This window comes from Rhinolophus ferrumequinum, chromosome 8 (genome assembly GCF_004115265.2).
Source record: "Rhinolophus ferrumequinum isolate MPI-CBG mRhiFer1 chromosome 8, mRhiFer1_v1.p, whole genome shotgun sequence".
Classification (NCBI taxonomy): domain Eukaryota; kingdom Metazoa; phylum Chordata; class Mammalia; order Chiroptera; family Rhinolophidae; genus Rhinolophus; species Rhinolophus ferrumequinum.
This window is the reverse complement of record NC_046291.1, coordinates 89428024-89449483: the sequence shown is the minus strand read 5'-3', so window position 1 is coordinate 89449483 and position 21460 is coordinate 89428024. Positions and strand designations below refer to the sequence as shown.

The 21460-nt window shown below is 41.3% G+C and overlaps 1 long non-coding RNA gene across 1 annotated transcript; it reads right to left on the bottom strand.

The window, feature by feature from the left end:
• Positions 1-1657: 1657 nt before the first annotated feature.
• On the bottom strand, positions 1658-19969 carry LOC117025526 (uncharacterized). Its single transcript, XR_004423632.1, has 3 exons — positions 19906-19969; positions 16146-16333; positions 1658-2044 (listed from the first exon to the last, which is right to left on the bottom strand). It is a non-coding gene; the product is annotated as an uncharacterized LOC117025526 (long non-coding RNA).
• Positions 19970-21460: the final 1491 nt, after the last annotated feature.

Sequence of the window (21460 nt, the reverse complement as noted above, 5' to 3'; positions counted from 1 at the left end):
ACCAAGTTTCAGGCAAAAATAAGAGGATAAAGCAAACAGACAAAATGGATCTAACAGCTAAGTCAGCCCCTTTAAAGAGCTTTTCTAATCCTCCCATGACTGCTGCTTACACGTCATTGACTTCCCAATCTGCCCTGGAAGCTAGAATAGTAACGTAATATAGAAAGCATACTCTCTGTCAGAGATATTTTAAAACGTGTCCTGTTTAACAGGAGGTAGATCTGAGCTAAATGAAGGAAGGCAGTAGGATCCCAAACAAATCTAATTCAGATTTTTTATTTTCCCACTACCACCCTCTTGCTTGCGCTTAGCAAGGACTGACTGGCACCGTGAGAATGTGTTTGTGGCAGGTTGATGTTTGCGGTCTATTGAGATAGATATGTAGAACATTATCTTAATAACAAGGGGCATGCTTTAACCTGCAGGCAACTGACATGCTGGTTGTAGGGTACTATTTAAAGAAGGATTTCAGTGCTCCTTATTAATAAAGGTCTATTTGCAAGCCTAATTACAACCTTGCCAAATAACAGAGTTGACTTCTGTGCCGTTTCCTCTTCAGTCTAAACTAGAGATGTTCTTGATAGGTTGGTTTGAGAAGTTAGACCAGTTTGTGTTAAGGGCCCCTGCTGTGCATTTTGTTCTCCTGCCTCACTCCCTTATGCTACTAAGCTCAGTGGTTACAGAGGATCAAGAATCCCTCTTAATGGAGAAACTCATTCAGCTATAAGTGGTCTACACCGAAAACAGCTTTATCTTCTAGGCTTCTTGTAGGAATGTGGTTTTATGAGGAGGATACTGGTCAAAGCCATGCTTGACTTTCTACAAGATGACTCTTCCATTGTGGTATTATAGACACCATACCTAGTCTATGAGGCAGAAGGTTTTACAGGCACCCTTTGTAGACAAAGTCCCCTCCTCTTATATATAAGGCCAGGCTCAGGCTGTATAACACAATAACAGCGGGGTATATCTAATGAGGGTGCCACACTGCTGCTCATTCTACATTTGCAAGGGACAGCAAATGACAACGCATGAGCTAGCTTGGTTTTGTAAATAAAGTTTTACTGGAACACAGTAACACTCATTAATTTATGTCTGTCTATGGCTGCTTTCATGCTACTAGGCAGAGGTGAGCAGTAGCCACAGAGACCAAAATTATTTACTATAGACAATCTGAACTGTTTACCACGTTGAGATTGCTCCTCTCTGCTGTCCAAGGCACAACTGGTTTCCTCTAAGGCTCTGGTTTTCAGTGGGGCAATTTTGCTTCCCAGGGAACATTTGGCAATGTCTGGTGACATTCGTGGTCAAAACAATTGGGGGTGCGTAGTGGAGGTAATTGCTACTAACAGCTAATGGGTAGTGGACAGGGACACTGCTAAACATCCTGTGATGTACAGACTAGCCCATCACCACAGAGAATTATTTAATCCCAAATGTTAATAGTAGCAAAATTGAGAAAACTTGCTACATGGAAATGGATGTTCTATAAGACTATTATTATTTTTCATTCAGTTATTCAACAAATATTTATTGAATGGGTTCTATGTACCAGGTATGTACTGAGTTATATATAAATATATACAAGTACACATATATATTTAACCCACATGACAGCTCACAAAGTTGATACTCTTTATATTATTATTATTCCCATTTACAAATAAGAAATCTGAAGTCCAAACAGCTTAATTTACCTAATTCATCTAATTAGTAGTGAAAGGGGACTTTAATGCTGTGCTTGACAAGTGCTCTATACTTTGATAAACATGGATGTTAATGGAAAAAGCAATTTGAAGCAAGCCAGATCTGCATTCAAATTTTGGCTCTTCTACTTACATGCATGTGAAATGGTGACAGTATCTTCTCTGAAGAAGGCTGTGAAGATTGAATGAAATAATGTGCTGAAAGCACTCTATGACAGAGCCTCTAATAGTGCATGCAACAAAAATACTAGCTCCAATTATTTCATTTCAGTCCTTCATATAAATGTCGCAGACATCTGGAGACCACCTCATCCAGTCACATGCTAGAATTCTGAGCGCTGAAACAAGAAAAAAAAAGTGTCATTTCTTTACCAAAACGGGAGCAGATTTTTGCAATTATTTCAGCCCCACAGAGAATGTGGCCTCTTCCTCAAATGGCAGGACCCCTTCTTTAAAGCAGGATCTGGAGTGAGGATAGGCTGCTTCCTCTAAGGGCCTATTGCACGCCTATCCAGCACAGCTTCTTCCTTCAGAGCTGCTGGGGTGGGATTGACCCCAGAGTGACAGACTGTCAGGCAGCAAAGCGCATGGCCTAATCTCCGATCCTGCACAGCCTTGCTCCAAATACTCCCGCCGAGCACTCACAACTGTCAAAAAGGTTTTCTCCTGATGGGAGAACACAGTTTCACATTTTCAGAGTTCAGGCATAAATGCACAAGGCAGCAGGAGATGCAGAGCCAGCTGCACTGAGAGAGAAACTTCACAGAGCATGAGCCGACAGGACACTCTCCCTCGTCTTTAACCTTTTTTGTTTCTCTTTTTGCCTCAAGGCTTGACACTTTACAAAGTTAAGTCTATTGCTTTGGCCCTATTACTTACAGAAAAATAGAACAGCTTTGGCTCTGGGGTAATTCTAGCATCACAAGCTGGGCCCCAGCTTGTGGAAGAAGAATTTACCAGGGCTTTTCTCCTCAGTTTGACTCTGGTCTCCTCTTCCAGTATTTCCCCTCCTCTGATGGGCCCTTCTTGGCTCACTCACACCATAATTGTCCAGTATTCTGCTACATAGCTCTGTGCTTAATTCACAAATACAAAAAGATAACCAAGGATCAGCAGATGTCTGAGGAAACCAGCAGTACAGAAGGGAAGGACCACAGAATACCTGACTTCAGAGGAAAGGCAGATTTTAAGATTAATAATAAAAATATACTCAAAGAAACTTACAAAACAAGAATAGGCTACTACTAAATTAGGAGTTCAGTAAAATAATTTTTAAAATAAATATTAGAAATTAAAAATAAAATGGCCTAAATAAAAACAAATCCAAAGTGTTAAAAGAAATTGTTTGGGAAAGCTACTAAAATGTATAGCAACAGAACAAAGAAATAGAAATATGAGATTTTTAATAAGTAAGAAACATAGAGGAATAATCCAGGAAATCAATATCTACTTAACAGGTATTCCAGGTATTCCAAAATACTTAATAGGTATTTCAAAAAGAAAAGAGAACATGAAGTGAAAAAATAATCAATGAAAGAATAGAAGATAAATTTTCCAGAACTAAAGAAAGATATTGAGTCAAATTGACTGCATGCTGCAAGACAATGGAGCAATGCCTTCAGTGTTCTGAAGGAAAATGATACTGAAACTAGAATTCTATACCCAGAAAAACTATCAATGAAGACTGCACATAGATATACTCACATATAAGGCCATAAAATTTATGAAACCACACACTATTTATGAAAAAAAAATGTCACTTGAGGATGTACTTCAGTACATGAAAGAGGAATCATGGGCTCTAAGAAACAAGGAAACTACTACAAAGTGCAATTAAAGCAATATCAGCTTGACATAAACTAGAACCAACAATTGGAGGACCCCAAGGAAAGTTTCTTCAAAAAAATTTTTTTTATTTAAGAAATATTATAATTTAGTAGAAGATGAAAGATGAAAATACAATGCTAAAATGGTAGAGCTTATTTTCTCAAAAAGGAAAAACAATACAAATATAAGCTCCAGTAAAAATTTAAAAAAAACATAAGTCATGAATCAAAAGCAAAGCACACTAAATTATGGCATTAATATAAGCAGTTTAAGGCATATTTTAAAAAAACAGAATCCCATTGACCTTGACACTTGGAACATTCTCCTATAAGCAGCACAAGTTTGATGACATAAAATTACATTTATTTTTTCATGGATCTAATCACATTATTTAGTTCTGTAGTAAACAACTTAACATATAATTGTAATTACAGAACAAAATATTAATGCAAAACCTTGGTAATATAAAAAAATAATAATGTTGATGGAGGATGGAAAGTGAAGCAGGGGAAGAAAAAATGGAAAATAACATAGAGGTAATAGTTTATTTCTGAATAGTCATGAATCAAGGGGTAGTGTATAAAACAGAACCAAAAGTTAAGGTTTCAGTATACTAATAAATGTCTTAAAGATCATCAATACAACCAAAAGTAACAACTTAATGAACAAATTCAGGGGAGACATAGAAAGGAAGGCAAAGTTAGGTGAGTTAAATTCTTTATCTTTCATGGAGGGAGTCTATAAATCAGGAACTAGGGGTCTATTATTCAGAATTATTGTGGGAACCAACAGAAAAATCAAAAACCTCTGGGAAATGAGACTGGGGGTAGAAAGACCATTATTATCTTAATTATTAATAGTTTGTACTATAACAATTATCCTTTTTCCTAGGTATATTATTTCTATATTTATATAATTTATAAAATGAAGAGTAACAAAAAGTAAGTACATTTCCTAAGAAGTAAATTTGGAGACATTCTGATTTAGCGCAAAGCATTGGATTGCTTAGAATAGCTTTACTCACATATTTAAAGCTCAAGATATATTTTAACTAAAGTTGTAATAATAACGTGGTAACGAACAAGATAAAACTAAAATTATGCTAAACTAAGCTCAGGAGCTCAAGTAGGTCCAATTGCATAGCAAGCACTAACACCAGCATTTGCAAAATTATATAAGAAGCTTATTCATTCTATAACTGGGTTATGGAACACTGGCAAACAAGAAATTATGAACCTCAGTGTTAGACCCAGACGACAACTTAAGTACATAACATGTATCAGACTAAGCATTATTCTTTGTTGCCATCAACAGCAGGCACCTCAGTCCCAGTAACATTCAACTGTTTCCATCCACTGATCCGCTAATGTCCAGATTTATATAACAGGTATTTAATGTTCTTTACCATCTGACAGAACTCACCCCCTCCAAACTCATCTCCTACTATTTCCGCTGTGAGCTGGAGGTAAAACTAAACCAAAGCGTCTGCAGTCAGAGTCAGGGGCACTACAAGGACACAAGTGAGACACAAGTAAGGCTTCTTTTTATTTTATTTATTTATTTTTTTTTTAGTCTTTTTTAGTGACCAGATTATTTTTTTAAATACCGCTCCCCACGAAGAGCTTCTTGGAGAAATGGATGATCCCAGGTTTAGGGCAGATAATGTAAAAAGTGAGCCAGGCACATCTTGCCACACCATTTATTTTCTCTTACATGGAAAATTTTAGTCCCTAATAACATTGGCATAACTTATGATACCCATTAAACAGTTTCCAAATTGTACCACCAGCATTACTTCTACATGAAAACACTGAGCGAAGTCAATTCTATTGGTTTTTAGAATATATATTCAATGCATGCTCACTAATAGGACTGTGTTCAAACATCCCTTGGGATGATTATTTTCTTTAGTTTTAGATACGATTAGATTAATTTGTTTTACTTTATTTTCAACTTTAATGTTTACTTTTTCTTAATTTGATTAAGACATTTACAAAATTCAAAAGTAAAACTACACAAAAAGATATGTTCATGGTCGTCTAGTTCCCATCCTATACCCTCCACATCTTTCCTCTACCCTGTCCCAAAGATATTTTTTTTTTTGGTTACTTTCTGGTTTACCCTTTCAGTGTTTCTTATGAAATAGCTAGAATACTACTATCCCACATTTTGTGTTATTCAGTTAACAATATACCATAGAAATCAATTCATACCAATTCAAAGAGACATTGAGAGATAACTTCTCGGAGTCTTTTCTATAGTAACATTAATGTTTTAAAATGCTAGTGTGTGTGTGTGTGTGTGTGTGTGTGTGTGTGTGTGTACACACTTACTGGCGGTGCCAAAAATGTATACAAGTGGACGCTTTGGTCATTGTTGCTCAAGCAGTAGTTCGCCATAATCAGAAGTGTCTGGACACTGATGGTAACCACTTTGAGCACCTCTTGTCATTGCAGAAGTCAAACGTGACTTGTATTCATCTTTTGTTATCGGTACATATTGAGTATTACAATTTTAATACAGTTTTTTCCTTTCTTAAGCTGTGTATACCTTTTTGGCACCATATATATATATATATATATATCAGGCCCTTTTTAGCTTTTTAGTTGTATCCTGAGGACACATAAGGTTTTCAGTGGAGCCATTTTTTCCTTAAGCCACGGCTGAGAACCCTCCACTCTGCCCATATGGTCCATTCACTATAGGTCAAGCTCATCTCAACCTCTATATCCGTGCTCACACCATTCCTCAAGCTTGGGATGTGATCCTCCTTCTTCTCCATTTGCCCTACATTTAAGGCAAAACCAAATTGAAATCCTCACTCCTCATGAAAATTGACCTAGGCTTCTTCCCTCCAAGGGAACTGTGCCTTTGAATCCCAGTGTTTAACATGATGGCCAGCACATAGAAAATTTTCAGTAAATGTTGACGATAATGTAAGGGTAATGTAGAAAGAAGATAGGTTTGGGAGTCTGATAAGTTCTTAGATCACATGCTACCTTGGCTATTTGGTAACTGCATTAGTTATCTACTGCTGTGTAACAAATTACCCCCAAATATAGCCGATTAAAATAACATAGATATATTATCTCACAGTTTTTGTGGGTCAGAAATTTGGCACAACTTCACTGGATGCCTCTGGTTCAGGGTTTTTCACAGGCTGCATTCAAGGTGTTGGCTGGGGTTGTAGTCTCATCTGAAGGCTCAACTGAGGAAGCCAACTTCTAAGTTCACTCATGGATTGTGGGATGAATTTAGTTCCTTGTGGTTTTTGGACTGAGTCCTCAGTTTCTCATAAGCTGTTAACTGGAGGCTTCCCTCAGCTCCTTGTCACATGCGCTTTTCCACAGAGCATTTCACAACATGACAGTTGCTTTATCAGGTGAGCAAACAAGTAGATAAGAGATAACACCAGAGAGAGAGAAGATGCAAATCACTGTTTTTTATAACCTAATTTGGAAGTGATATTCCATCGCTTTTTCCATGTTATGTTCCTTAGATGAAAGTCATCGGTCCGGCCTACATTTGAAAGGATAGGGTTACACAGGACCTGAATACCAGGAAGGGGATCATCGGGAGGCCTGTCAGAAGCTGTGCTCCACAGAAACTTTTTAACCTTTGGCACATTATGCTAGCTCTCATTCCTCGCCTCCAGTTTGGGAATAATAACAGCAATGTTGCAGTGTTATTGTAAGAAACTAAAAATAATACATATAAGTCACTTGGCACTAGTGAGAGCTCAATATACAGTAACCACTACAGCAATATTAACGATGCTGTCTGGCCAGCCACAACTTTCCTATCCCCTCCACCCAGCCTTCACTCTTGTGCTTCTTCTTCTCCTTAGAACTCAAGTATCTTCACTTCTTTCCCTCCCCAATATGCAACATGCCTCAAGTGACCCATGTGATCAGACAGTTTCTAAGATAAAATGTGTTTTTGCAGCTTGGATTTGCCAGTTCGGTTTTCTAAAATTAGATGTTTATTCTCATGATTTCCTATTCACCAGCATCCTACGAAATACTGATTTACAAACTAGAATGGTCTTTCTTTTTCTTATAAACTTAGAAAATTGATCCGTTATAAATCTGCTAGAGAGCGCATGGTTTTGTAAGATATGTTGTATTTCACAATTATGAGATATTGTAGGAGACTTTTGCTAAGTTGTTTTTGTTTTTGTTTTCATTATAGCAATAAATTTTCCTGTCAAGTCTCAGCCGTTTACTCGTTAGAGTCAGGAGACGCTCTCAAGAAACACATATCTAAAGGAAGAAATCCTCCTAGCCAAGATTTAAGGAAACCTCTACTATCACCTGTATAAATCCATTCTAATGTGTTCTAATATACTTTGCTTATGAAACATATAAGAAGCTATCTCCATTCCAATTATTTTTTTCTGGTCTCTTATGAATCAGAGTATTGACTTGGAGAGTTAAGATAGTCCACTCACATGACCTTTCCAAACCCAATTTCCCATCTATAAAATGGGCCTCCTATTCTCATGACCTGTCTTGTCATTTGATCTCCCTTACAGGACAAACAGGGCATGGGCAATGGCCTAGGCATACCTGGGAGGGGTCCCAAGACAACCGGCAGTGGAATAAAGGTGCCATGTCTCTTTTAACTGTGGTCAGAGAGACTGATTTTGAAAAAAAAATCAGCTGAAGAGGGTAAATATCAAATTAGAGATTAACAGACAGAATTGAATTCCTAATCCTTGGAGATGGGGAAAAGAAGGGAAGTCCAGATGCAAAACCCACATGAAAGCATGAAAGACAACAAGGAATTCAAAAAAAGAAAAAAAGAAAAAAGAAAAAGGAAAGATAAGTTAGTTCTAGGAAACAAAAATGGCTTGGAGCTGAAGAACTGGGCAATGATTTTCTCCCCTTTCCTTAGCTCCATGGGGGCCTTCTGGAAGCATTTAAAAGGAAAATCCTTGGAACAGACACCTACCACCTGTGGCTATTGGAAAGCTATATATCATTTAGATATGACTGGGTGAAAAAAAAAAATGCCTTAGAAGGAAACATCTTGACTAACAGCAAAGTGTAAAATTATTTCATTTTGCTCTGCATTTTTGGAAACAATTGACTTCGAGCTTCCATAACTTCATGGCTTAAAGTCTCCATCACAGTTGTTGAAGAAATTCTTCATGTTCTCCGCTATGACACTGGGAGTTTTGCAGCCATGAATGGACACAAAAAGATGTCAATCATATCCAGTAATGAAAAGCTCATTTCTTACTCCCTATTGTGAAGGCAGTGCCTTTGTGATATTCATTGTGTGCGTCTGTGTTCAAGCTCATTTACCTTCACATACAGAATATCTATTTTATATTAAAAGTTTAGACTATAGTCACCCCAGATCATACCTAATGCATTAGAATTATATTACCATTATCCTCTATTAAATCTGTGACAACATTGTAATATCTATGTCAGAAATAATGAAGAGATTAATGTGGAGTAAGAGATCCTGGTGTCACTTCCTTCTGCTTTTCGACATCAAATATTATTGGCACTAAAGACTAGTCTCTGTCAGCCAGTGAGAACGGGGATTCTGACAATGGAGAATCCATCGAGAGATGTGAGGGGAATTTTCCAAGTCATGAAGACAGCTGCTGAAGTGATAATTGAATAAAAGTGAAAGTCCTTCCTTTCTCTCCCCTTCTAGAAAGATCTATATTTATTCCCTTAACTTCACAGAACATACGCTCCTCAGGGGGTGGTGATATATGCTGAGGAGAGCTTATTTGAAGTGGTTCTTCCACAGCTGGATTTACGGATGGATACAATAAAGACACTTGAGGAAAAGGAAAGTCAGCACTAAACATGCTGGTCCCAGATTGTGAAGCAGCAGCCCTTCAGATTTAAGGGGCTAGAAATTATCTCCCCTACTGCTCTGCTCCCCCTCCCACCTGCTGGGCCTAAAGAGGAAAACAGAGTGGCAGAAATAATTCATCCATCCACTCAGCAATATGCGTTGAGCAGTGTATCATCATTCTTTACTTCATAAAACACTTTATATTTTATATATTTGATGACATCATTTCATCCTAATTACAAAATAAGAAGAGCAAATGTTATTGTTCCCATTTTACAGATGAAGAAACTTAAGCCTCAGAATGATGTGTGTATATCTACGTAGCTATTACACAGCAGAATAGACTTATGAACTCAGAGTTTGAGCTTCATTCCATAGTCAGTCAGGACCAGGGATGGATTTAAAGTGGGAGTACTGGAGTGGAGTTTTGTTTCAAAAGCTGCCCCTGGTTGTAGAATGGAGAACAAGTGTGAGGGAAGAAAGACACGACGTATAAAGACTGGAGGCTGCTATAGTCATCCAAGCAAATAGAGACTGTGACCTGAACTAACAAAAGAGAATCAACTGCAGATATATTTAGAGAATGCATAGTGACTAGTTAAATGCTGGAAATTGGAGAGTGAAGCAACAAGAGCTATTGAGGATACTTGCGTCTGTCATTTAAACAACTAGATGTGTGGTTGTCATGTGGGGTGTCATGCGGGGCCTCTGGTCCCGCTCCCCACATAAGAACTCAGGACATGGTGAGGCCAAAAAGGAACACCCACGGAGCCATAGGTAGGGGAGTCACACCACTATATTCTCGCTGGCGGCTGGGATGGAGACACAGGAAGCAGGAGCCACACTAACCGCAACCTGCTGTCCTATTCTCTCTGCTAACCAACCTCACTTGCTAGCTGCAATCCGCCGTCCTAACTGCAATCCGCTCTTGCTGGCTCAGCCACCATCCTCTTGCTAGCCCCCATTTGCTGCTAGTGTAGCCACGGCAGTTGTATTAGTGGCCAGTGGCTCACTGGTTATAGCTGACGACCAACTAGCCACAGCTGATGGCCATCCAATCACAGTTGATGGCCATTTACTACCCGAGTGAGCACCTTTCCACGTGAGGCCGAGAGCCTGGAAACTACACTCCTGGCTCTGTCCCCACAGCCTGGTAATGTCATTTTCTGAGATGGAGAACATAGGAGGAGGAGCAGGTTAGGGGAGGAGAGGGAGAGTTTTAAGCCCCATTGCACATCGTGTGAGGAAACAAGTAGAAAATCGTTTATCAGAGGTGGGTACGTGGTTCTCGAGCTCAGAGGAGGCATCCTGCTTCAGTTGAGATTTGATAGCACTGAATATTCTAGGAGCAAAAAGCCTAGATGTGTGTAGCAGGAGACTTTCTAGGGAGTGAAAGAGGTGGAAATCAGACTGCAGGAAGTAGGGAGTAAATGGGACGAGGCCGGGGCAGACAACATTCTGAGAAAAAGTATGACTGTGAAGAAATAGAAAAAGAGCTGTGGCTGGAAGGAGCGTGGGGTACTGGGAGAGTTACTGTATTTTTTTTCAGGAAAGAGTTTGTTTAAATGTTGATAAGAAGGATGCAATTGAGAGGGAGAGATTAAAGGCACAGGCAAGAGTGTCAGTAACAAGACAAAGAATCTAAAAGAGCCTAGAGAATCAGTCAAGGAATTAAAGAGACACTGGGCCATATATTTTTCCAGCCAGAAGTTGCCTACATATTACCCTTTCTGCCCACAGCAGGAATAGTAAACACTGGCTGCAGTGAGGCCAAGGAAAAGGCAGTTCTTGGCATTGACTTTGCTCAGGAAAATATGCCCATTACAGATATATTAGCCAGTTGGTAAATTGTGAGACATGTGGAGAAGAAAGAGTGGCATCCTTTGCAAACATGATGGGTTTGTTTCTGAGTCTGTTCAGGCTGCTACAACAAAATAGACTGGGTAGCTTATAAACAACAGAAATTGATTTCTTGCCATTCTGGAGGCTGGGAGTCCAAGATCGAGATGCCTGTAGATGCAACATCTGCTGAGAACTCTCTTCCTGGTCCATGGACGACAGTCTTCTCCCTGTGTCCTCACATGGTGGAAGGGACAAGCATGCTCTCTGGGGTCTTTTTTATAAGGGCACTCATCCCATTCATGACCTAATCATTTTCCAAAGACCTCACCTGCAAATATCATCACACTGGGGATTCAGTTTCAACATATGAATTTGCGGGGGGCACAAACATGCAGTTTGCAAGGAGACTCTAAGACTTGTTAAAGATAGAGGCAAGGCATCTTTGTGATTCAGGGTAGAAAGATTTCTAGACAAAACCAAAATTTCGGTGACATTAGTATAACTACCCAGAAGCCTAACCACCATAATTCGTTAGTCCTAACAAATAAATGTGTGCAATGGAGGACAGGGAGACTATTTAAGAATATCAATAATCTGGTCACTTCCCACCTTTCCAACTTTCAGGCAAACGTTTTCCCCCATGGTTTCCTGATGTGCCTATTTATGTGAACTAGTCCAGTATCATCAAGACTTCCATCCCATTAGTAGGTAAGAACGAAGACACCTAATAGATAGGCTCCTTGCTTCTCCACTGTGGTGCTTTATAAAGCTTTTCCAAGTTCCCATACCTCTTACTTCATCTCCCTACTTTTGGGATTTCTTTGGCCACCTGCACTTGTTTTCAAGGGCCTCTCCATTCAGCTTAGACCCATTGTGTATGTGTTGTGTTTGGCCTTGCCTCAAGCCACCAGATTGTTCCATGCTCTGCAGCCTCTGAGGATGTCCTGCTGCCCATATGCCCAGCCCCAGTTCTGGCAAACCTAATGCCCCACTTTTCCAGGAGAAGAACTCAGATAATATTCAATCCCCTTCCCAATTCCTTTATTTTCTCTCCCCTTCCTGCCTGAACTGTTCTCCAATCAAAGTAGTCATTTCTCACAGATGTGGGTCCATGAGGGCCATTTGATGTTATAGCACGACATACAGACTGCTCATCCTTAACTGGAAAGCCAGCCTGCTGTCTCTCGGAGAGGGAGAAAAGGAGAAAGCTGGCAAAAAAGAAAAAAGAGCAGCCCCTGAAATTCAACAGTTGACCTGGAACTCACAGCTGAACATTGTTATTCTCCTCCCAGACATAAACAACTCACAAAATACCAACCTCAGACAAGGCTACTCTGAGATCATGATAAATGAGGCAAAGCAAGGCCACCTCTTAGTTGTGTCTAAGCAGGGACAACAACAAGGTCACTGTGCCACACACAACACAGCAAACACCCCCATCTCTGAGCCAGAATGAGTGACTGCTACTTCTTTACCGTTTACAGCTTCATCCTCTATCTAGTTTCTCCTCCTTAGAGATCAGATTTATTGAGATACCCAATTATAGAATGACCTCACTTTCTGACAGCATCAAACCCCAGCTTCCTTAGACTCTCCCCCAAGTCACTCGGCTAAAGCCCAAATCTATCATACGCTCCTTCAAATACCCACTTACTGAGATTCTCCCTGATTCCCCTGGGACTGTGCTCTCCCTCACTGCCAACGTTAATAAACCCAACTTTCGTAACTACAGGTTTGTTTTTGGTGGCATTTTTGCTGAAGGAGCCTAGACACTAACATGAAATTGTTCCTCCTGTGTGCCTAGCACTGTACCAGGCCATGTGGCTACAGGGACAAATATGACTTATTAAATCCTTACAGCAATGCAACACTACGCAATGGATTTTATCATCTTCGCTATGCAGAGGAGGAAACCGAGGCCCAAGGTCATACAACTAAGAAGTGGGAGGATCAGTATTCATTTACTAATCTGTGTGCTTCCAAAGCTCCTATCTTTCACTTAATTTGGTGCAGCGTTGTTTAGTTGTTTGCTATATCACTTGGCAAAGATGCTACAACAGGAGCAGACGTCCCCCACCGACCATCTCCAAGAGCAGCAAAGAGGAAACCAACCAGGGCTGGGCAGTAAAACAAAAAGACAATAGACTGAGTAGAGTATGATGGCCAAACTAGGTAAACACATTAGAGGCCAAGAGACACAGCTCTTGAGCCAAATCGCTTCCAAGGTAATATGGATTTGAGACTGAAACAGAGCTCCTCTATTTTCAGGCAATTTGCAATATCTCAGTTAATAAAAACAAACAAACGAAAAAAAAAACAAAGGGAGTGCGTGAATTGGCTCCTGATGAGCTAATCTGAAGGAATAAGATACAATAGGAGCTGCAAATATTTTGAGCAGTTAGCAGGCAGGGCAATCAATGCTCCCAGGGTGATGAGAGCAAATAAAAGGAGAAGAAATCGAGAAAATAAAAATAGCAAGGAAAAAAGCCATCATTCTCCTCGGGTTATTGCACCAGTGGTCCCTGGGGAAGGGCAGAAGCCAGATCTCGGGCACGGTTTCAGCCTGATGCTTTACCATCCAAGTCACCTTCCCCTGGCAGGGGACTATCTGCATAAGCCTCGCTGGCATTCCTGCCACTGGGGTTGAGGATCCTGCGGTCTGAATTCGATTCCTCTTGGCTAACCGGCTCTGTCCACTCCTCTGAGCAGAGACACAGAGCAGGAGAGAGAGTCTCGAAAGCTTATTGCATCTCACATTGCTCTTTAAAATCACATTTTTATGAGTGTAAATGAATCAGAAACATATGGATGAAATTTCCTGGCTTGAAGTGAGTGGCCTCATACCCCAAGCAGTGCCCTCGGAGAGGATGCTTGGAATGTCAGTGTTGGTGCCAGAATCCCAGGTGGAAAGGTCAGGGGAGGAGCCCTCCCCCACCCTCGCACCGCACTGCTGCACCGCAGACCCCTGCAGCAGGGCCTCCACGTGGACCGCGGCAGACCTGCGAGAGATTTCCCTGTGCCAGACCACTTCCCATTCCCCATGTGCTCGTTCTCCTCCAATAACAAAGGCTGAAGGTGTGCATGTGCACACACACACGTGCACGTGTGCACACACGCACACACACACGTGCAAAACACACACACAAGCTCATGTGCACACACGGTTCCACTCCCCCGACAAATATCAGGAACTAAGAGGCCAGGATGCACAAAAAGCTGTAAAAGAACAATGTCTATTTTGATTTAAATGATGAAATCGTTCTACAGAAAAAAGGTCACTTCTTAAAAATAAAAATAAATACTACCACTAGGTACTTGGGCAATTGCAGGATGATTCAGCCACATGATTGTAGCATAAAAGTCATGGATATGACAGAGAACATTTATTCAGCTACTTTAAAGCACTGAGAAGAGACACCAATCTCACACATTTTTGAATCTGGCTTTGTGTTCAACAGTCCTACCATTTAAGCCGGAGCGAGGAAACATAACCAGGCTGTGTTGTAGTCCTCACGCAGGGACTAAGAAGTCAAAAGTCAAGATGCCTGGGATGGAAAGATGCACAGATGCCTCTTTTTCAGCACATCTGAAAACCTGTATGGATATACCACGAAAGCCAACCAGCTTGGACTTTGATGCCCGCTGCACAAGGGCTTACACCTGGTCTTGGCACTGACACTAAACAAGCCATTCAATCTCTCTGAGCAGTTTCCTTGTGTTATAGAACATTCCTGGACCATAAGGGCCCCGTAAATGATAGCCACCATCAGGATGAAAAGTTTCTCGTTTACCTTTTAAAGTTGGACTTTTGAATCATCCAGATTTGGAACTGAATTATAGACACGTTTCTTAAGCTCCCACGTAGGCACAATCTGTCCCAGATGCTAGCTCAATTTTTCATTCTCTGTGCCTGAGCCCCCACCCTTAACTTGGCCACCAAATCGGGCAATTCGATGTCCAACTATCCTCGTCATATTCGGAATGCTCCCTCTGGTGTCACTCACTGCGTCAGCCCACATTAGGTCAACTTGTCTGCCCCTGAATTTTTATCTGCACTTTGTTCTCATCAGCCTCTGGCAGCCTCTGGCTGCCTGTGAAAACATCCCCCTAAGCCTGCCCTCCCACCTGGGTCCAGCTCTCAAATCTCTGTGATTCCTTCTCAAGGAGCAATCAAGTTGGAAAACTTTTCCCCTGTTACTTGACACTTCCTGTCCAGCCAGCAGACTGCACCACGCCCAGGTTGATCCTGCCTCAGTTTCCCACCCTGATTTTTGTTTGCTTACCAAATGAAATCTAAATTCCTTGTCCTGCCATAGTTTCAGCCCTACCTTTCTCTTCAGCTTTTGGAAGCTCCCAAGATCCTTTCTACTCCAGCCAGACAGACTTACTCATCTTTGTCCTTCCACATTAGCTCCTACCTACCCTTGTGCCTTTCCTTGGGCTGTTTTCTTCACCTTTGGCCTCTGCTGGATGTGTGACTAAATTCCAGCCCTGCTTGAGGCCCTCAACCTCTCCCAGCCCCACCTTCTCCCCCTCCTACAGGGAGCCTTCCTTGCCTGCTCCAACCCACACAGTCTTGCCTTTCTCTGGCCACTTTCTCTAGCACACCCACTTTCAATACCGGTGTGTGGCCAAGAATGCTATTGCCGCTGACTTTTCCTGGGCACGTTCTTTCACTCTGCATATAAGTCCCTTGAGGGCAGGAACTGTGCCTGTGGTACAGGCTTTGCAATGAGTAATTAGTCAATGTTTTATTATTAGAAAGACAGACTGGAGTGGTGAAATTGACACGAAATATAATTTTGTTGATTAAAAAATTGTTTACTGTTCTTTAGTTCTTATTACTTTATGCTCTGTAAAAAACTTGGCCCTTGGGATCCCTGTCAGGGAAGGAAAAACTCCAACTCCCCCAGTTCTGACTAAGGATGTGGGCTTGAATGGACATACCTTGTCCACTGAGAAGCATAAGCAAATGTCCCATCCGAAAAGTGCGTCTTCTCTCCACCTATTCTCTCCTGCCGGACTGTGGTCCCAGGTCATGCTGTAAACTTGCTGAGGCCAAAGAGGCCACTGCAAGGCTCAGGGCTTTTGGGGTGGGTCTGGGACACCTCATGAAGAGAGTATGAAGTGGAATCCTGAAATGAAACACAGGAAGGGCCCTGGAGAGTGACAACCTGTATTAAGCTCTGGTGTGATGTGCATTTCACCCTGTATCTCTGCTCCATCGTGGTTACAGGCCTGCTCCATCATCTGCTATGGATGGACAATAAACAATTTAAACTGACAATACAAATGCAAAATGATTATATTTTCCAGACCTTTCTTAGACTATGACCTAAAGTAAGTCATTTAATCTCTCTATGGCTCAGTTTACCTATGGTGATGATAATTATACCTACCTCGTAGGGTAGTTGGGAAGGTAATCTTAAAAAAAAACAAAATATGGCTTATCCATACAATGGAATATTATTCAGCCATGAAAAGGAATAAAATGGTGACACATGGTACAACATGGATGAACCTTGAAAATATTATGCTAAGTGAAAGAAGCCAGATGCAAAGGCCACAAATGATTCCATTTATACAAATTGTTCAAAATGAGCAACTCCATAGAGACAAAAAACAGATGCGTGGTTGTCAGAGGTTCGGGACAGGACTGCTAATGGGTATGTGGTTACTTTCAGGGGCATGAAAACATTGTGGGATTAGACACAATGTGATGGCTGTACTCGCTTGTGAATATACCAAAAAAAAAAAAAACTGAATCGTACACATTTAAAGGATGAATTTTACAGTATGTGAGTAATATTTCAGTTTGAAGTATACAAAAAGGCATTACGGACAATCTTTTGGCCTACAGTTTGGCAGATATAAATGTTGCGCAAATTCTGATGTGATCAGGATAAGGATTATTAGAGGAGTAAGATAACAGAAATAAGTTAGACGTGGGCTTAAACCCTGCTTCTTCCACTCACTGGCTGTGCTGAGTGACCTTGGGCAAGTGATTTCAACTCACTCAGACTCAGCATCTGCAAAGGTTAATTGGGAGCAATGATGCGTATCTTGCTGTGTTAGGTAACACATACAAAGCTCCCTTGCACAGCGCTTGGCATGGTATAGATGCTCAATAAACCACCTTCTTCTTCTTTATTGCTTAGTAAATCTCATTCCTGTAGTAATTCTCAGACCATAGCTGGAGCTGGCCAGGAGTTGGGGTTCCATCCCTGAACTAATGAGAACCCAGCAGGGGTGCTTGGCAGGATCATGAAAAATGCTTCCACAGAGACCACAAAAACAGAAGCACCAGAAAGGCAAGGGAAAATTGTCATCAAGAAAGGAAGTCAGGGGTCAGTGCCGGGGATGCAAGTCCACGAACTAGGGCTCAGCAGAGTCTGAGACTCTGCGTCTGGCAGCAGAGTAAGTCAAGGGGTCAAGGACCAAGCAAACAAGATCTGGGAGCTGAGACAAACTGCTCAGGACAAAGGCCATGGAAAAGCCAAGGGTGTTAGGGCCCAAGGCCAGGCCAGGCCTGTTTACTTAAAAGACACTAAACTAGATTGGACCTAAGACCTGATATCTGTTATCCTCAACAAGTCAGTGAATCATTCTCCCTGTCACAGAAGCCTATGGAAAGGGAGGGAATGGAAAGGGAGAGGGGGCGGGGGAGTGAGTCCTAGGGAGCTGGACGTGATTAATCATCACCACCTTTCCCTGGACAATGCTGTTCGGTGCACAGCAGTTGGGGGTGGGAAATCCTTTCTTGAAAATTCTTCGTCTTTTTATCCCACAGTCCAGCAATCCTGCCAAAAATGTTGCCACAGGATAAATTTGAGGACAAAATGCAGTGATTTGTTAGATGCAAAATTTCTGAGATGGGAGGTTTTATGTTCAAGAGTCGAAATTCTTGCATTGACAAATGTTGGTGTCTACTGCTGCAGGCTGTCTTGGGGGGTTGGGGGAAGAAAGAAAATTTGATCCCATGAAGAAATTCCTCCTGGCTGTCTCTTAATCTATTCCATGATCAATACTAACAGTGTCACAATACTTAAACTCTTCTTCCTTATTGTCACCCATCTATGTATGAATTCATTACCAAGGCCAGATGCTGGACAACAAAGGGCTTGCGAGATAAAACAAGGGTAGACTATTTTATTATAATTCATAGAGAAGGTATCTGGTCAGCATAATAAATGACACCAGGCACCTTCACTGAAAACAGTGGGGTCGATGCCGTTTTTCCTCCTTTGCTTTTCCACAGAGATAGATCCATTTCCTTAAAGGCCATTAGATCCAAGGCAGAGGCGGGCACATATGTTTTTGCTTAGTGCCTGCGTTTCCAGTGATGTCCAGGATGTTTCTCAGGGACCTGGCCAACACAACTTACTAGAGTTTGGGCTTGCAAGAGCAGACATCCCGCATTTTAATAATTTCTCCTTACAGGAGAGCATAGTGTACCTCGAGGCAGAGGCTGAGGTCTGGAGCCTCCCCAGAGAATGCAACCATAACAGAGAGCCTGGGAAGCCTTCGGCTGCTGGGACAATGATGCGAAGGTTCTTATTGGACTGGCTCCCCGGCCTGATTTGCACATTCATGGACTCCCTGACACTCATACCCACTTACTTGTACAAATTTAGGCTCACAGACACACAACTCACATCCAATGGGTGTCCAATGGGTATATCCCATTACATACATACCTCACACACTCACACATATATACACACAAACCCTGTGCACACACAATTGAACATGTACCACATGCACACATATACATTGCTCACATGTTGTGGTACACTCAGAAAAACCCACAGATGTCCATGCACATGTGTACACACACACACACACACACACACACACACACACACACATCTCCTTCATGCATGTGGACATGTAGCTTCTCATTGCTATGGCAGGAATTTGATGACAATCTCATGGTGTCCAAATTATAGCCATATTTATAGTCTTCCAGACAATTGCACCCCACAGTAAAAATGACATTTTTTAGGAGACATCATGAAAACAATTACAGCATTTGCTCCACCGTAAGAAGTCTATAAATCACTGTGCCTTACTCCCCAACAAAAGAAAGAAGCAAAGCATTGTTCAGAACATACCTGAAATGAGACCAGGTACTAACACTAGACATACCTTCGAGGGGAAACATCAAGGTGCTAATCTTAACCCAAGCCAGTAAATAAATCCAGGCTAATTTGCCCACCAGCAACTTCTGAAACCATTGAGATGTGAGGTGAATTAGGACCTGAAGGGGATGTTCCCACTCATCAACCCACACACATCTCTGTGGCTTTCAAACAGAGACAGGCTTCCCCATTCTTCCAGCTTGGAGATATTATTTTCGCTAATGGCATTTTTAAGGGTCCAAACAGGCCATTTGTTTATACAAGGAATGCAACGGAAAGGAGCAACTTCTCTTCTGTTGTCATTTTCCAGTTTGGCAAAACGACCTCTTGGAACTAAAGTAGAACTTTTGGAGGCAGTTTGCTTAAGACCCCGAACCGGATTTACAGACAACCGGATAAATTCTTTAATGGGGCTATATCTGTTCCAAATAGCTGGCAATGGCAGTTACGATTTTCTTAGACTCAACCCTAACAAGCATGGACCCTTCCCTCCCGCTCCATCCTACATGAGATCTTCCACCTCCCGCTGCCCATATCAAATCCTAATAAACAAATCCCTTTCTTACACCATCGGCCTCAGAGAACACATGAAGCTGAGTTGTTGTCAGTTGAGTTCACAGACGCTCTCTCAGTGTCTCAGTAGTGTGCTGGAGCAATTGGGACGCCGGTGGCCAGAGAAAGAGGGGTGGGAGGAGATTCGGGGTGGGGGTGGGGGAAAGTTGGGCAAAAACTTTGAGTCCGAGAAGCCGGAGCCCAGGATGCTGCCTGGAATTCCAAAATGGGGGAAAAGATCTTGGCTGCTTTCATATGGAAATTGGCCTGGGAGCAGACTTTGTCTCTGGGTGGAACTGAAGCCAAGACCAAGTTCAGTGAACCTAACACACCTTTCAATCAGCCATTGAATCCCAGGAGAAGAGAAAGCAGGAAAGGGAGGGCAAAGGGTCAAAAAGGCTCGCCTTTCATTTGGACGTGGTTACCGAGGTGGCAGTGAGGAAGAATGAAACACTGAAAAAACTTGAAGGAAAAAATCCCATCCATCCAGAAGATGCGTTCAGCGGGTTTTAAATGAAAGAAAAGAAGAGAGGAGAAGGAAATAGAGAAAAGCAAGCAAGACAAGAGAAAGAGAGAGGGAGAGAAAGAGAGAAAGACAATGATAATCACTCCGAGCAATGATTCTGAAATTGACAAAATAAATGGAAATACATAATATGATGGATATGACAGAAGAAGGAACTTGAACTTGCTTAAACTCTGCCAAGATTTTCACCCACACACACCCCACCTTAGTTAAAAGCTTTCAGAGATGTGAAAGTTTACTTTTGGACTTGTTTATCATGTGTTTTGTTTTTATTGCATCTTCAAAGGAAAGTTGAAGAAGCATCTACTCTTTGCAAAAATAAGCTAACACAGTTTCTTCCTAGATACTTTTTGGGGACTAGTTTCCTGTCTTTTGTCCTTGATTTATTATTGCCTTTATTTGTTCTCCCCCATTTGGTTCATTTTATTCTTATTTTAAAAGAACAACTCCAGAGACCCTTCTATTTTCATGGAAATTGCTCAGTAGTAACAATTTCAGATAGCTTCCAGAAGAATAATCATCACGCTGGCTATTTCACCCAAGATGCTTTGCAGCATTTCACATAACAATTTACTAATTAATGACAAATTAAATGGAATTTGGTAAGAAGAATCAGAGGTTAGAGTGCTGGTGTATATTGTGTGTAAAAAGGTATGCAAATATCTTCAGCCCATTTGTGGTTCATCAGTGGGAAATAATAGCTATTCTACTTGAAAATTTCAAATGCAGGAGGGTTGCTGCATAGAAACAGAATTTGGAAATTATTCATCGTTTTAATTTTTTAACAGTTTCTTAGATTAGACCTGCTTCTTCATTTTAGAGGCACAATGAACTTAGTCCTTTTGTTTTCATAACTTTAAAATCATAGAAATTCAGCTATGTTTTGCTGCTTGTATTAATTCATATTAGGAGGCAAGAAGCAAGTTTTGGAAATGAGCAACTGAAGAGTTCCTCTTTCAGAGAAGAAAAAAAGGCATTGACTCCATTCTTCTAAAGCAGGCATTGGCCAACTACAGACTGCGGATGAAATCTAGTTTGCCTGT